This window comes from Geotrypetes seraphini, chromosome 2 (assembly GCF_902459505.1).
Source record: "Geotrypetes seraphini chromosome 2, aGeoSer1.1, whole genome shotgun sequence".
NCBI classification, from domain to species: Eukaryota; Metazoa; Chordata; class Amphibia; order Gymnophiona; family Dermophiidae; genus Geotrypetes; species Geotrypetes seraphini.
The window spans coordinates 308,898,143-308,916,280 of record NC_047085.1 but is presented as its reverse complement, the minus strand read 5'-3'; the positions used below and the strand labels follow the sequence as shown (position 1 = coordinate 308,916,280).

At 41.8% G+C, this 18,138-nt stretch overlaps 1 non-coding gene across 1 annotated transcript; it reads left to right on the top strand.

Moving 5' to 3' along the window:
• The first annotated feature begins 4,098 nt into the window (after positions 1-4,098).
• Positions 4,099-4,217, top strand: LOC117356128. The gene has a single exon (XR_004538564.1). It is a non-coding gene; the product is annotated as a U5 spliceosomal RNA (small nuclear RNA).
• The last annotated feature ends 13,921 nt before the right edge of the window (positions 4,218-18,138 follow it).

Below are 18,138 nucleotides of genomic sequence, written 5' to 3'. Positions count from 1 at the left end.
TTTCGGTTTCTCAATACCATTGTCGGCTGGTGGCCTTGCAGCCGAAGAAGGATTATCATCAGCTCTTGGCTTTGTGGGCCCAGGACCTGGGCTGCCGCCCGTGGGTGGCATCCTTGGCTCTTTTGGTGCAACAGATCCCCAGGGTGGTGCAGAGCGTTGAGCTCCAGGAATGTCAATTTTGGGTTCTCTATCGGGGGTTATATCTCCCAGAAACAGGCCTTTCATTTTGGGTGTGCCCCTACCCCTAATTGCCTGAAATGCCACCGGGTTGACAACTCCTTAGCACATGGTCTCTGGTCGTGTGCAGCTATCGCCGTCTTTTGGCTGGAGGTCCGGTGCTATTTGGAGAACCTGGTGGGCTATATCTTCCCCTCACAGGTGGAAGGGATTCTTTTTTTGGCTAAGGGCCATCTGAACGGGCTTTCTGTGGGCAATAGTTTGCTTATCCGTAAGGGCTATATTGTGGGGAAGAACTGCATCCTGAATCATTGGCTTCAGAACTCCCCAACCACTATCTGATATTGGTGCAATAAATTTCATCTTTTAATGATATGGGAATCTATGTCAGCTCGGTTTTCTTGTTTCAGGAGTAAGCTTTTCTTGTCCGTTTGGGCCTCTTTTTTTGATACATTACCCCCATGATCAAAAGCCAAGTGTTCAATAGCTTGAGGAAGCCAGTGGTTCCTTTATTGCCCGCGGGTTGAGGGCAGATTTGGGGGGGGGGCAGTTGGTGAGAGGGTGACAGGGTTGGGGTAGGGGTGGGGCTTTTCCAGGGGTGAGGAATAGCTGGGTCCGGGCTATACGAACACAAGCCTGGACTCCACTTGTTTCTGTGGTTCTATTTGTTGGTTGTTTTATATTTGCTGTATATTGGAAAATGCTATATCTGCTCTTTTGCGTGTATTTTGTCTTTTGAATAAACAGTTATATAATGAAAAATAGATAAGACAATAACAGGCACTACTAGATAAAGATAAGGGAATTAACAAAAAGTCACACATGGAGTCAGAAAGGTACTGAGACTCAGCAAGGAAGATCTAATTTATTTTTGTTCTCTTTGTGCTGTTCTCTATTTCTGTTATATCCTGTTTGAGAAGTGATGACCAGACCTGCATCCAGTATTCACTGCATAATCATACAATGGGTCATTATGATAATATTCCCAGTTTCATTCTTTATGAAAAATTAATCAGATTTTTTGAAGTTTTGCCCACTGCTCCACACAGCTGATTTCAGTGTATTGTCCACACTGACTTTAAAATCCTTATCATGGGGAAAAAGTGGCTGATAAATGTCAACTGAATTTCAGTTTCAGTTTTGGATTCGGCACTGAAACAAGACCAAAATCTGGGTTCGGCTTTCAGCTGAAAATGCCTGTGCATTTTTGGCTGAAACCTAAACTCAATCCTTCCCCCTCCCAATCACTTTCCTTTCCCATCCAACCCATAGGCCCTCCATAAGCCTACCTTAGGACAGTCTGCAGTCTGGTTTGTCTAGTGGTATCTTCAGGGGCAGAACCCCACTCATTCCTGCCTCATGCCACTGCTCCATTGCAGTGGCTGCTAAGACTGCTGCAGGAGGTCCCGGCAGCCATTTTATGACTGGAACCAGCATGGACAGACCATGAATATCCTGAGTTTGATTGAGTGGTAGTGGCTGAGCAATGGTAATAGGATAGGCATGGAAGCTGGGTGAGTGTGGAGTGAGGGTGATCAAAGAAGTTGAAAAGGGTGCAAAGTGTAACTGAAGGGTCTGCAGGTAGGGTTACCATATGGCCCCAGAAAAAGGAGGACGGATTGAGACATCCTGGTTTTACTTCTGTTGCATTCAATGGAAGTAAAACCCAGATATCTCAATCCATCCTCCTTTTTCTGGAGCCATATGATAACCCTATCTGCAGGGGTTTGGGGAGGGGGAAGAGGGAGATAATTCTCAGGAGGTGTGCAATCAGAGGATCATCACTTCTTCCCTCCACTAATCCTGGCTTGTATGCTCTTTCCCTCTGCATGATATCCTCTAGGACGGTCTTCTTCCCTGCCTGCATACCTCAGTCTATCCTTAGTGTTCTACTCCCTAGGACCCTTTTTCCATTTCCCTCTAAGATCACCTTTTACTTTCTCTTACTTGATCCCTTCCCTTCTCCTCATGGTTACCTTATCTCTTCCTAGCACTAATAACTAAGTGCCAGATTCACTAAATGCACTGATCGTGTCCTGACCAGTTTGCAATCATTCCCCCTCCTAATTTTTCCATGACCCAATTCACTAACCTTGTGGCCGATCAATCTCTGACCCGATCTGATCCGCCCATGCAAATGAGGGGAAATGGCATGCATAAGTAGGAAGGCAGCGATTCACTAAACAGAAGAAGGAACACCGATTGGGTTGGCTGATCCAAAAAGAAGCAACTGCTGAGGACCAGTCGCAACTGTCCTTGCTGACTTTCCCGCTCTCTGCCGCCCTAAAATCCTGCTCTCTGCCGCCCTGAAATCCCTGTAATCACCCTGCTCTCTGACGTTCTGAAATCTCCCTGCGAGCCCTTGGTTTTAACCCGTGGGTTTAAAACGTGTTCTATTCCATAGTCTGGCTGCAAAGCGAAAGGTCTCAAAGAGTTTCCCTCATTATAAAGTATTGATGCTCCATAGTACTGCAGCCAACACTCCTTTGTTTTGACCTCAAAGACCAAATGCATGCGTGGATCGCATCTAAAGCCAACCAGGATTGTCTGTGCATCATTGCTATCGCTCTGCAGCGATCCATGGGGCGTACATCCAATCAGATAATTTGCATTGGGACTCTTTAGTGAATCGGTCACCTGGCCACAAATCACCCATGGATGGCCCAGATTGGTGAGTTTACTGAATCTGGCCCTAAGATCCCTTACTCCCAAATTCCAGTAAAAAAAGGACCATAACAAACCGACACACACAAAAAAAAGCCATAAAATGTTATACTGTAAAATTCAAATTAACATGATTTAGGGTGGAATTCATGACAGAGGGCTAAGCTAATCGGTAAAGATGCCCACAAATGGACGTCTTTAGCGGTTAGCACATGGTAACACAATTGTGTGTGCTAATGTGCTTTAATACCCTTTCATGAATTCCCCACTTAATACTCGGATTAATTGAAATGTATATAAATGTGCCACATAACTGCTGCAGAATTCTAAAAAATCTGCTAAGGAAACTAAGCTCTTCCCACAGAATTTTGAAAAACTGCCTGCAGTATATTCTAATATTTGTATTACTCCAATACTAAAATGCTTTATTTCTGGAGGAATAACCTAGACCTAATAGTCACTCTGTTCCCTAAATTAGCAGCCCCTTATCTGTTATTCCTGTCTGTGGTCAATTAAGCATTGAAAAATGTCTTTTATAAATTACACATATAACATGCAGATTTAAAAAAGTATCACAATTGTGCATTTTACTAAATCATCGAACACTAATCAGACAGGAAAAGAACCACAACTTGAATCCTGCTATTTAAACAGATTTCGTCCTTCAAATTTCCTGCTGGTAACACAGGTGTGTGGTTTCTTCAGGACCCTGTGCAGCACTAAGAAAACCCCTTCTTTCTGCTTGATACATGCAACTACTGAGCATGTGTGTTGCCTTTAAAAATGGCTGCTGTAAAGCAACACCGTCTAACCGAGAATGCTCTATGACCATCTTTCTCAAAAAAAATTTATACACTAAAAGTCAAGGTGGATATATGGTATGAGAGCTGCAGGAGTAAATTTCAGATGATCTGCTTCCAAGTAAGAAATAGTAAAAACAGAATAATACTATTATTTCACTAGTTGCTGTCTCCGTTCTCAACAGCTCAGAATAACCCAGTGATGTCATCTAATTGCAAAGCTGCGTATATTTACATACCCATAATGCTGTGCAAAATAGTTCTGCATTTTTGCTGAATGCTTCTTGTGATTTTAACTAATCTTTTCAGATTTTCATTTAAGTAGGCAATGTTACTGTTTTTATTGTTCGATGCTGTATTAAATGATTACATTTTCTATCCAAGTATATGTTACTCCCTGTAACAGCTTTAAGAGCTGGTTTTTGTGTCATTTGAAGTATACGAAAGCATACGTCATAATCTCTGGTTTCTCTTCAAATCGAATAAATCTTTCGCCTTTTACTAAAGATTTCCGTGGAGAGGAACATTAATGAGTTTCGTTAAATTTTTGAAGGTCCTACTAGTAATAGTAGGACTACAATACTGTTCTTGAAGAATAGATAAATTATAAACTGTAGCAAAAACATATGAGTAAGCAAAAACAAACAAAAAAAATACCAAGTAATAATTAGATATCAATGTTATTCTAAATTAAATTGTAAATGTAAGTTTGTGGAAGGAGGGAAAGTGATCATACATTAAGCTATAGTGATTTCATTAACATAAAGTAGCAAGGCAAAAAGTCAAGAGTTTTACTTGATATTTTAAAGTATAATTAAGGATGTGTGGGAAAAATGGAAGCTTCTGATTGGCTGCCCTAATCACCAGCAGGAGAATGTTGCAGAGGCTGTTTTTTTACACCAGATAGAGAATGACACGTGAAAAAATTTGTCCCGTTTCTGCCCTGTCTCCGTGAATTCGGTCCCTGCAAACTTGGTCCCCATCCCTGCGAACTCAGTCCCCGTCTATGCCCTGTCAACATGAGCTCGGTACGCGTCCCTGCAAATCATCTGATCCCATCCGCACAAGCCTTGAATAATTTTATACTGACTTTATTTTATTAAAGTAAAAATCCCCCAATATTCTGTACAATTGTCATTTTATAAATCAGAGTTCTGTTCTGGCTGCCGAACTAGAGGAAAAGATCTTCAGCTGGCAGGGCTTTGTTTATAAACATTTATCAACACAGCTACAATACACATCCCCTTCCATATTCGCGGGTTCAGAACTCGCAACTTCAGTTATTCGCGGTTTTCATCTGGGTGACCCACCCCCACCTCCCGGACCTCTCCACTTACTTGCTTTTTAAAACCTAGTGGTCTAGCAGTGAAGCAGGGCAAGAGCGATCTTCCTAAGTTCCTGCCCTGTGCAGAACTGGGAACAAAAATGACTGGGTTAACATTATCTCGCGGGAACTCAGGGCAGCCATTTTTTATCCCGGGTCTGCATGGGGCAGGAGCGTAGGAAGATCACTCCTGCCCCGCTTCAATGTTAGACTACCAGGTTTAAAAAGTTAGTACAGTGGACAGGACTGGGAGGCAAAAGGGGGTGGGTCAGAGTTGGCCCTAAAGTTATTCACAATTTTTCCATATTTGCGTGCTGGCTCTGCCCCTAACCCCTGCGAATATGGAGGGAGGAAGCAAAAAGAAAAGAAATAGACCTTTTTTCAACCTTTGTTGTCTGGTTTCTGCTTTTCTCATCTTCTTGTCATTCTCTTCCTTCCATCCACTGTTTGCCTTCTCTCCGCCTCTTCCAAATGGTATCTGCTCTATTTCTATTCCTCTACCAGAAACTGTCTTCCTCTCACTTCCTTCTCTCTCTCAACCCACCCCATTGGTCTGGCATACATCTTCTTCCCTCTGCTCCCCCCATTGTCTGGCATCTCTGTCTTCTTCCCTTCCATCACTCACTTCCTCCCCCAGGTGGTTTTTTAGCTTCTCTCGCCTCTTTTCCTCCCTTTAGATCTGGTATCTGTCTCCTTCCCCTCTCCCAATATTCTGATATCTCTTTCTCCTCTCCCTTCCTTCTCTTTTCTGCTCAAATTGGTTTTTACCTCTTGTTTATTTTCTTTCCAGTCCTCACTCTCCCTTTCATTGTGTCTACCTACAACTTGCCATCTCTTTCCCTCACCCCTTCTAGTATCTCACTAACTCTATCCTCTTCCCCCAATTCAGCATGTGCCCTTTTTTCTTTATCTCCTCCTTCCATTCAGTATGTTTCCCCTCTCTTTCTCCTCCCCAGTTCCCTTCAGCATCTGTTCCCCTCTCTCACCACCCCACTTCCATCCAGCAAAAGCTCCTTTCTCTCCTCCCCATTTCCTTCCAGTGTCTTTTCCCCTCTCTCTCTCACTCCTCCCTACTTCCATGCAGCATCTGCTCTCTCCTCTCTCTTCCCCATTTTCCTTCGGTGTCTATTCCTCTCTCCCTTCCCCCTCTCTCTCCACTTCCCTTCAGCGTCTGTTCCCCTCTCTCCCCTCTCTGTTTCATCCAGCCTATCCATCTCTCTCTCAACTTCCCTTTGGCGTCTTCTCCCCTCTCTGTCCTCTCCACTTCCTTCCAGAGTCTGTTCCCTTCTCTCTCTCTTTCTCCTCCCCACTTCCATGCAGCATCTGCTCCCTCCTCTCTCCTCCCCATTTCCCTTCAGCATCTGTTCGTTTCTCCCCTCCTCTTCGGTGCCACTTGACCTCTTTCCCTCACCTTGCTATCTCCTTCCCTTTCCAGCAACTTCGCAGACGCTTTTCAGAATCAAGGTTTTCTCTCTGAGCCGTCCATATGCCAGCCTTCTCACAGGTCGTCCGTGGCTTCTCCGAAGCTTCTCCTCTGATACAATTTCCTGTTTGCGCCTGTTTACTCATGTCAGAGGAGGTTTTGGGGTAATCGCGCACGACTTGTGAGAAGGCTGTGGTATCCGGGCCGCTTTGAGAGAGAAAACGCTGAAAATTGCAAGCAAATGTGAGGGGAAGGGAGGAAGATGCCCCAATGAAGGGAAGAGATGCCCGGACCTTGGCGATGAGGAGGGAGGGAGCTGCTGGACCACACAATTGCGGGGAAGGCTGCTAACTGCAAGGGGTGGGAAGGGAGGCAATGCGCTGCAGATACTTTACTGCGGGAACAAGGTCATTCACCGCTCCAAATGGCGGTGTATGGCCTTGTCCCTGTTCCCGCAGCTACCAATCTTTTTTTTTTTGCTCTGTTCCTGCGGGTTACCTGCAGTCACCTGCGACTAGCCATAAGTAACAGTCACCATGTCATTCTCTAATACCAGAGAACTGGATTTTTTCTGGTTGGGCTGCCGATTTTGAGAGAGGAAACTGCATTAAGAGCTCATGTGATCAACTCTTTATCATTGTAACACCCCTTAGTGTTGATGTGATGCAATTACATTACACAATTTAATTATTATAATTAAATGTATGAGATGTTACAATCATAGTTAGATGCATCAATAGGTTTCCCCTTCAATTCACACAAAGACAGAGATTAAGCATTTAAATATTTGTATTTTATTTGTTGCAACTAAAAAATTAATAACAATTGAGGGTCCTATAGAGAATCAGGCCCATAATGCATTTCTTTAAGGAACAAAATTATCAAAATACTTATATCACCCCATGAACAAGTTACTGTCTCATTAGATTTAATAACTTCTTGCACCACTTTTTAGTAGCAATAATTGCAAATAAATGCTTCTTAAAATTTGATATCAGTCTTTCATATTGCTGTTAAGGAATCATAGATAGATGACTGAAAATTATCTTTAATAGTTTCCTAGTGCAGTGCAGAATTCATAGTTCCTTCAATAATGGCAAGATTTTTATGTCCTGAAGAAGCAAAGCATTACTATCACCATGTTTGATTGTTTGTATGATATTCTATTTGTGGAATGCTGTATTTGTTTTACACCAGATATAATGGGACCTGTGCTGTTCAAATCTAGAGGAAAGATACATTTCCAAGCTGAACAGAATATTAAGACATCAGGCCCATAAAATTAACCTATTGCATTTGCTAAAGGTCTATACTAATACTTATTATATATCATTAGGGTGATATACCTACTGGCCAACAGACTCGTTAAAATAAACATTTAAGATCCATAAATGTTTTGGGGGTCACGCAGCACCTTACACTAAAATCAGTGAAAAGGCCTTTCCATTACATGCTTTAAAAGGGCCAGCCCTTACCAGCTAAAAGATCATTGTGAGCTGTGCTTGGCTACTTATGTCTGGGGCATCAGGAGCACGGAAAGCCCACGAAGACCTCAAAAATCACCAAAAGCAGGCCTGACACACACAAGCAATATTGGTTGGAGAAGGGAATGAGGTCTGGAATAGAGGAAGCGTGAAGGAGGCAGAAAGAAATATTTTATTAAAAGGGGTGTCAAAAGTCACTGTATTGGAGGGTTGGTTGATCAAGTCTATTAGCCTTCTGAATAGTCTCATTCATTTATGATTTGATTAATGTTTATTGTTCCATTTAAGGATATTCAAGGTGGGAAAAGGAAGAATAGATAATACCAATGATATCTTTGGGTTGCAAGGGTTTATTTTAGATTAGGTTTAGGTTTTTTAATATATCCTGGTCCATAGGAAATGTTTGGCTGTATTCAATCAGATTTCAGCAGATCCTGCGGGCAGGTGGATTCACGTGGATATGAGCTTGGGGAATAATATGCTGGTGCTCTTCAACATATAAGCCCCTAATTCAAATCAAGCTTTTTCAAAACTTTTCATCAGTTGGTACTACCACTGGTAACTTCTAATGCTGTAGAGACCCAATGATGGACAAAACCCCCAATAAAATTAAAGTCATTGGGATTAGATAATCTGATACAATCCTGTGGTTTGAAAGATATATGGTGAATCCTTCATTACGATGCTCAGGAATTTTCTTTCTGCTCCCATGTTCATAAATCATTCTTACAAATTGATTATATTTTTGTTTCAGATCAATTAGTACAGCTAGTAACAAAAGCCACCATAGACCCAATTATTTTGTTAGATCATGGTGGAGTTTGGATTGAATCTAAATTTGCTGAACAAGATTCTAGCAGACCTGTGTGGAGATTTAATAATACATTGCTTGCGACTCAAATTTTCTTGAAGAATTTCAATTAAAAATGAATGAATATTTCCAATTCAATGCTTCAGAGGAGATTTCCTTAGAAACACTGTGGGATTATTTCAAAGCTACCATGAGAGGGCAAATCATATCATATTTGGCACATATTAGGAAACAACTTAGAGAACTTTCTAATCTGGAACAAAATATTAAGGATTTGGAGTCCAAATTGGCTGTGAAATGGGAACAAATTACTTAACAGACCCTCTTAAAAGCAAAATATAGATATAATGAAATCTCTTCACAATTGGCCAGGAAAGATTTGTTTTCTCAACAGGCTCTGTATTATGGAAATTCGAATAAGTTGGGAAGATTATTAGCTAATTAACTTAAAGCAAAAAAAAAAAAAAGTAAAAATTGTTGTGATTAAAGATGAGAAGGGTGAAACATTCTCAAATTGGAAATATTTTAAAACAATTTTTGATCTCTTATAAAGCTTTTTGTTCTGAGCCTTATTCAAATAAAGAACTTGAAGGTTTAGAGTTTTTAAAGTTGATCAAGGGACCAAAAATTCCTGAGCATATAAAAGGAAGTCTTGAGGCGCCTATATCATTAAAAGAATTACAAGCGGCGTTGAAGTCCCTTAGAGTTGCTCCAGGTGGTGATGGTTTCACTGTAGAGTTTTATAAATCATTTCAAATTACCATTTTGCCTCATCTTTTAAATTTATATTGAGCTCAACTAACTAAAGGTTGCATCTCAGGTACTATGGCAGAATCTCTAACTATTGTTTTGCCAAAGCCAAATAAAGATCCCATTTTGGTTGCAAATTACAGGCCTATTTCTTTGATCAATGTAGATGGGAAATTGTTGACTAAGTTATTAGCATTATGCTTGGCTAAGGCTCTCCCTTATATTATAGGTATGCACCAAACAGGGTTTGTTGCTCAAAGGCATTCTTCAAACAACACCAGACTGGATTTTCACATGTTAAATTTAACAAAAGCCATGGAAGATCCAGCCTTCTCTGTATCCTTGGATGCAGAGAAGGTCTTTGATCGTGTGGAGTGGACCTTCATGTATCAAGAAATGGACTGGTTTGGTATTGGTTCTGGATTTATACAAATGATTCAAACCTTGAATAGTTCCCCTTTTGCTAGACTGTATATTAATAATACTTTTCCAGAGCATTTGCGTCTGGAGAGAGGAGTTAGACAAGGATGTCCATTATCTCCTTTGCTGTTTGATATTGTTCTGGAACCCTTGCTTTTGGCTATTCAACAGGTAAAGGAGATACAGGGTATTCCTTATGCAGGTCGGGAATATAAAGGCTCTGCGTATGCAGATGATATTTTGCTTTATTTGAGGAATCCTGAAACTACCATTCTACAATTACTAGATTTGATTGATAGATTTGAAAAGTTTCTGGATATAAAATAAATTGGAGTAAATCAGAGGTTCTTCCGCTAAATGTACACTGTCCAAAAGGATTATTTGACACATTCCCTTTTCTTTGGAAGGAAGAGAGTATAAAATATTTAGGCATTTGGATTCAGAAAGCATTGGAAGAAACGATGAAAGTAAATGAAAGATCCTTATTTCTAAAGGTCTCAGAAATGTTTGAGCAATGGAACCCATTACACCTGTCTTGGTGGGGAAGAGTTCAGACGGTTAAAATGATGATTTTGCCTGTGGTTTGTTACCAAATGGGTATTTTGCCAGTTCATTTTCAGGGGTCCTTATATAAGAATTTACAGCCTCTTTTACAAAGCCCATAGAGATTTAAAGGGCTTTGTGGCTGTTGCCGCACGGCAGCCGCTAGCGCGGCTTTGTAAAAGAGGCTGTAAATAGTATTCTTACTAAATTTATTTGGCTGGGTAAAACTGCTTGAATTGCTTTAGTATCTTTACAAAAACCAATTGCGGTGGGTGGGGTAAATTTTACCAATTTTTATAGGTATCATCATGCCTATATACTATATGTATTGGATCCTCCCCGAGCTCATGGAACATCTCCCTGATTGGTTACATTTAGAGTGGCAATTGATGTCCCCATTACGACTGTTTCATGTGTTGAGTATCAGATTACCCAGATATGTTAAGGACGAGCAAAACATTCGCAAACTTGGTGCCTCGTAAACCGAGCTTGCCTCGCTGTATGAGCACCCCCCCCCCGCGATCCGGCATCCCCCCCAGAGATCCGGCATCCCCCCCCCGCTTGCGTTGCCCCCCCTCCACCGCGATCCTACTTCCCCCCCCCCGAGCAGTCAATGACACCCTTTACCCGCTTGGCACCAGTGCCGGTGCCCGAAGATCCTCCCTCTTCTGGCGCGGCCTGGGCTGGGCGGTGCGTCGGAGATCCTCCTTCTTCTGGTCTGGGCTGGGCTGGACTGCTCAAAGCCTTCTGGTCTCGCTCTGAATCTCGGAGAGAGCGAGACCAGAAGGCTTTGAGCATGCGCAAATGCTCAAAGCCTTTCAGCCCAGCTCAGACCAGAAGAAGGAGGATCTCCGACGCACCGCCCAGCCGCGCCAGAAGAGGGAGGATCTTCGGGCACCGGCACTGGTGCCAAGTCGGGTAAAGGGTGTCATTGATTTCTTGGGAGGGGGGAAAGTAGGATCGCGGTGGAGGGGGGGCAACGCGAGCGGGGGGATGCCGATACGCAGGGGGGGAAGCTGGATCGCGGGGAAGGGTTTGGAACAGTGTCGGATTACTCAAGGGGGGGAGAATGGAGCAGCGCCGGTAGCCTCGTGGGGGTGGGGGGGAGGAGGTGGAACCAATCAAAGCAGTTTCCCTTACTTCCTATGGGGAAACTTGCTTTGATATACGAGCAATTTGGTTTACGAGCATGCTTCTGGAATGAATTATACTCGTAAACCAAGGTTCCACTGTATTATATTTGACACCTGGAAAACTTTAAAATTTATTAATAAATTAACAGATGTTCTGGTAGAGAAATCCACTTATCAATTCTTGTGGTTAAACTCCAAGATTCAAATAGGCGGATCTGGGATCACCTGGAAGCATTGGATGATGTTCTATCAAATGGGAAAATGCTTGATTTTTCATGTTGCAGTTGAAGCAAGCCATTCAGAAGAGGTTCCCTGATTGGCAAAATCTAAAAAATTATTACAGTTTGCAGGTCCTATGCTTCTAGATAGATTCGTTAGGGCATCAGGCTGCCCGGTGGTATAAATTAATATCTGATTTCTTGAATAAAAAACCAAAAAATGGTCTTAGAGACATTTGGAGCATTGAGATTAAGCAGTATATTTCTGCATCTCAATGGCCACAAATTTGCATCAGCATCTATGAGATAAACATGTTTTTTTTCTGTTACATAGATCTTTTTGGACCCCTGTTAGGTTTCACAAGTTAGATAGTTCTAAATCTAATAGATGCTGGCATTGTCATCTGGACATAGGAACACTGGATCATCTGTTGTTCTATTGGAGGTCAATATGGGGTACGATTAACAACATATTGGAATCATCAATTCCACTGACGTATGAGGCGGTCATATGTGGAACGTTTTTACATGTTAAACCCCCTATGGATCGATATAAATGCCATCTTTTCCTTGTCATGATCGGGATAGCCATGCGGATGGTAACCCAAAATTGAAAGAACTACGACCGCCTAAATTTGTGCTCCAGCTATAGATATGAAAAAATGAATGCCAAAAGTTTGGGGCACAGTAATTTATTTAAGCTGGTTTGGGGGCTGTTGACATCATATATTACTTCACTATAGTAGGTCTTTGATTATGAGTCAGTTTTTGTTTATTTTCGTACACATCCGAGGGGGGGGGGCTATTTCTGTCCTAATTTGACTTTTGAGTATGTCCATCTAGAGTGGGAGGAGGGTCGGAGGATATTTTTAATTTGAATAGGATAAGGTTATTGGGATAGTCTATGGGCTCCTTTTATCAAGCCGCGCTGCGGGGTTAACGTGTGCAACGTTTCATTACACGCTAACCCCTGACCTGGCCAAAAACTACCACCTGCTCAAGAGGAGGCAGTAGTGGCTAGCGCGGCCAGCGGTTTAACGTGTGCTATTACACGCGTTAAACCGCTAGCGCGGCTTGATAAAAGGAGCCCTATGTTTCTGTGTTTTATTGAATGGGTAGGGAGAGAAAATGGTTGGTTATGCATATTTGTAAGTTGAATGTGCTTTTATTAACTTATTATATGATATATATTTGTGTATTGCACTTTTGAAGTTTAGAAAATCAATAAAGAATTTAAAAAGAAATAGAAAGAAATATTTTTAAAAGAGGAGTGTACATTGTTTTTGCAAAGCATTTCAATATGAGGGAGCAGGGTAGACAGTCGGCTTGTAACCACCGGCAAAGTAACAATTGTACAGTATCAGCGACACGCATAACCGTTACTATAAACAGGTTTAAAGATGAAGTACTGGCATGCGCATTCATGTACTGGCAGTTGAAGAGGATTTATGTACTTGCAGAAATTCTTCTAATTTTTCTGGATCAGTGAAATCTTTGGTAATATTCCTAAAAGTAATTCTTAACTTGGCTGGATAGAACATGCCAAAGCGGGCTCCTAGTTCTTTTAGCTATGGACGGAAAGTGAGCAGTTTTTTTCCTCACATCGGCCTGCGTTTACACAAGTCAGGCAAAAAAGCAGAGTTTTACCTTCTGCCTTAATAGGAGCCGTGATTCTACCTTTCTGCGTAGTTTGTAGTACATATTGGTGTCTTAACATTGGATGCACAGTCAGAAGGAAGTGCATCCAGAGACTCATGAAATCACCAGCCAACAAAGATAGGAAACATGATTTTATTTTCAATTTAGTGATCGAAATGTGTGAGTTTTGAGAATTTATATCTGCTGCCTATATTTTGCACTATATTTTTTCTGGTTTTCTATAGTTGTTACTGAGATGACATTACATACTTTAAAGTCATCTGTCTTGACTTCTTTGGAAAAAAACCCCGAATATAAATAATTAACATTTTCTCTGCATATAGTAATGTAATGTAATTTATTTCTTATATACCGCTACATCCGTTAGGTTCTAAGCGGTTTGAAGAAAATATACATTAAGATTATAAATGAGAAGTAAGAAGGTACTTAAAAATTCCCTTACTGTCCCGAAGGCTCACAATCTAACTAAAGTGTACTTAGTTTTAAAAAAAAAAAAATTTTGTGGTTACCATTATATATTAATAAGATTATATTGTGTGTATATGAAAAATGGATGGAAGAAATTGCATTACAATTAGTACTATTATTATGGGGGTAGGGTCAGGGGCAGAGTCTGGGCAGGTCTAGGGAGGAGCCTGTGTGGGTCTGGGGCGGAGCTTGGGCAGTTGATATTTGTTAGACTTAGGGGGCACTTGGCTTGAAAAAGTTGAGAAACACTGCCTTAGATCTTGTAGTGTTTTATAGCTTCTACTGCAGTCCTGTTAGTTTAAACCAGGGGTGCCCAATAGGTCGATCGCGATCGACCGGTAGATCGCCAAGGCAAAGTGAGTCGATCGCCGAGCCCAACCCGGGTTCTGTGATAGACTCGCGTTGCCTTCACAATCTACCCGGGCCGATCAACCTTCCTCTCCCCAACATCAATTCTGCCGTCAGAGAGGAAGTTCCAGGCCAGCCAATCGCTGCCTGGCTGGCCCGGAACTTCCTCTCCGATGGCAGAATTGACATTGGGGAGAGGAATTCTAGTCGGCCCGACGCAGGGAAGCAGGGAGAGCTTGGGGCAACGGTGGCTTTGGGGCCTGTTCCCCGATGGCAGTGGCTTGGGGAGGGCAAGGAGAAAGAAAGGGAGCAGGCAGGGAGACAGAAGGAAAGAAGGGAAACAGAAAGAAAGAAAGGGAAGCAGGGAGAAAGAAAGGGCAGGGAGAGAAAAGAAAAAGTTGGGGGAGGGAATGAGGTCTGGAGGAAAGGAAGCATACAGGCTGAAAGAAGGGAAGAAAGATTGGATGCACAGTCAGAAGAAAGTGCAACCAGAGACTCATGAAATCACCAGATAACAAAGGTAGGAAAAATGATTTTATTTTCAATTCAGTGATCAAAATGTGTCCGTTTTGAGAATTTATATCTGCTGTCTATATTTTGCACTATGGTCCCCTTTTACTAAACCGCAATAGAGGTTTTTAGCGCAGGGAGCCTATGAGCGTTGAGAGCAGCGCTGGGCATTCAGTGCAGATCCCTGCGCTAAAAACTGCTATCGTGGTTTAGTTTTTGTATGGTTGTTACTGAAGTGACAGTGCATAGAGTCATCTGCCTTGACCTCTGAAAAAACCCCGGAATATAAATGATAATTAACATTTTCTCTGCATACAGTGTGCTTTGTGTTTTTTAAAAATTTTATTGTTGGTGGATCATTTTGACTTTGTCATTTTAAAAGTAGCTTACAAGCCAAAAAAGTGTGGGCACCCCTGTTTTAAACCCTGTGTGCTTCCTAACTTTTATTGCAGCCTTGCTAGCCATGTATTGTTGTGCTTACTAATTTTCAGTGTCAGTAGCCGTATCATATAGTACTTGCTAGGGTTACCAGACGTCCAGATTTCCCGGGACATGTTTTCCTTTTCAGGACATGTCCAGGGGTCCGGACACCTTTTCAAAACCCAGCACTTTGTCTGGGTTTTGAAAAGCTTCTGATGTTGGGACGACATCATTGCGTCACATACACGGATGCCATCCCAACATACAAACAGGTTAAGGGAGTGGGGCAGGGGGCAGGGCTAGGGGCGGGGCATGACATGGATGGAACTGGGCCGGTCTGTGCCTACTACGGCAGTATGCGCTAACCTTTGATTGTGGCCTGCTCATCATTTATATGCAGTGTGCCTTAACAAAAAAAAAAGTGTTGGCTCATTACCGAGCACACTGGTGTGCATGTACTATGTTTACCTATATGACTATACAGATGTTTAGTTATTAACAAACATATGTTACCCATGAGATCATAATGCTTCATGTTCCCGGGGGTCAATTCTTTGGGTTCCCATAGATGCCTCCCAAGCACCATCGACAGAAACTATCAACTGACCCTCATCCTGCTTTACTATTACAAGATGCTCATGCTTCACATGGGGGGAATCCAAACAACCACAGTACTATGGCCGGCCTTAACCAGCAACACTAGCCTATAAAGTGGGTTTACAGACCTGATTGAGAACAGTGCAGTCTGTATATCAAGAAATTGGAATTTTTGGCAGGAAGGTTTGTTGAGCTGACCCGACTGAGAACAGGGAAGTCTGTTGGTCATGAGTTTGAATTTTGGTGTGTATGAAATCCCATGCCAATCTTATAATTGGATGCACTATAAAGGAAAGACAAGAGACACCACAAGCTATGTAACACAGAAAAATCTGTTCCCATGGCAGAAAAGTCTGCTCATATGGCAGGGAAATTGGTCATTCAATCAGATTTGAAAACACAAAAGCCCTGGAGAAAGAAGACTGCTGGTAGCCGAAAAGAATCAAAGAGGCAATAGAAATAGCAAGACACCCCAATAACTTCAATGCAGATAAAGGGCTTTCCGTAAACAAAACGGGGTACCTCTCATCCAAAAGAAATTTAGCGCAAAAAGAACAGGGGCCAAGACAAACACCTTCCTCCATCTCAAAAGTTCCAGCCTCTTTTCTGATTTAACAATGGGACCACAGACTCTCAGCCAGAATTAAAAAATTGGGTCCATGAACTTTCCTGCCAAAATTCAAATTCATGACTCACAAACTACCCTATTCTCAATCAGCTCCTGGGAAAAAACTGCTACCATCAGAGTTATAATTTTATCAAACTAATGTATTTATCTAAAATTTTTAATAAGAATGTTTTCTATTTTTATTCTCTTCTTTTATTTACAAATATCAGTCCTATACGAAGGACTTACAAAAATTCAAATTCTCACGATTAGAGATGCATAACCCACAAGTCCAGAATACAGAGGATCTGAAAAAAATTACAAGAAAGAATAAAAAGTGTGATGTAGACTACACATGGCACAAAAAGCAGCTCCTAAAGATATTAAAGAGAGTAAAATAAACTTTGATGGAAAATGTTAATCATTTAACACAAAATTCAACAGAAAATATAATAATACTGTCTAGTTAAATGGAAGTCTGAAAAAATTAGCAATAATTACCAGAAGTATGCAGAAAAAAAAATGCAGCACCATTTTGCACGGCATTATGGGTATGAAAATATAAGCCTCCCGGCAATTAAGTGACATCACTGGGCAATGCTGAACTGTTGAGAGCGGAGGCAGCAACTAGAAAAATAATAACTTGATTCTGCCTTTCCTGCTCCTCACTTGGAGGCAGATCATCTGAAATTTGTTCCTGTAACTCTCATGCCATGTATATTCACCTTGAATTTTTCGGGTATTAAAACTTGAAAAAGTGAGCATAGAGCATGCTCAGTTAGATGTTGTTGTTTTACAGCAGCCATTTTTTAAGGCAACACACATGCTCAGTAGTTGCAAGTAACAAACGGGAAGGAAGGGTTTTCTTAGTGCTGCACTGAGTACTGAAGAGATTGCAGACTAGAGAGTTGAGCGGGGACAGAAATCCCACCCATCCCCGCCCATATCCTTTCCGTCCCAACCCATCCCCGCAAGGAATTACCTCCATCCCCGCCCGTCCCCATAAAAAGCAGCAATTACTTCTGACAGGTTCATCAATTCCACAGTTTCTGTTGTGTTTGCGCTGCTGTTTTCCTTGTGGAATCTCTTTGGTGGAACCCTTTTTTTGTTTTCTGTTCAGGTAATTAACTTATAAACCTCCTCTTTTACTAAGACTGACTTGTCCTTTATATTATATGGATGAACCCTGATTCCAAAGCCTTCCATCCCCGTGGGAGTCCCGTTGGCTAGAGGGGGGTCCCCATGGGAGTCCCATAGGTTGGGGGGGGGGGATCCCCATGATCCCCATGATTCCCATGATCCCCATTCCCGTGATTCCCATTCCTGTGCAGACCTCTATTGCAGACCTGTATTGCCAAGAGGAAAGCAGTAGAACTAAAACTGGTGAAATCTGCTTAGATGGTTGAATTCAATTTGTGGACCCTTACTTTTCTGATTAGTGTTCAATGATTTAGTAAGATGCATATTGGAGGTATCTGTTTTTGTATATATGGATTTGTGTAATTTAAACAAGATATTTCAATGCTTAATTTTTTTGGGGGGAGGGGGGAAGTAAGTGGTTGGCTGGTGCACTGGTTAAAGCTACAGCGTTAGGACTCTAGGGGTTGTGGATTCAAACCCATGTTACTCCTTGTGACCCTGGGCAAGTCACTTAATCCCTCCCCCGCCCCATTATCCCAGGAATATTAGGTTTTGAGCCTGCCAGGATAGATAGGGAAAAATGCATGAGTCCCTGAATAAATTCATGTAAACTATTCTGAGCTTATTGGGGAGACTGATATA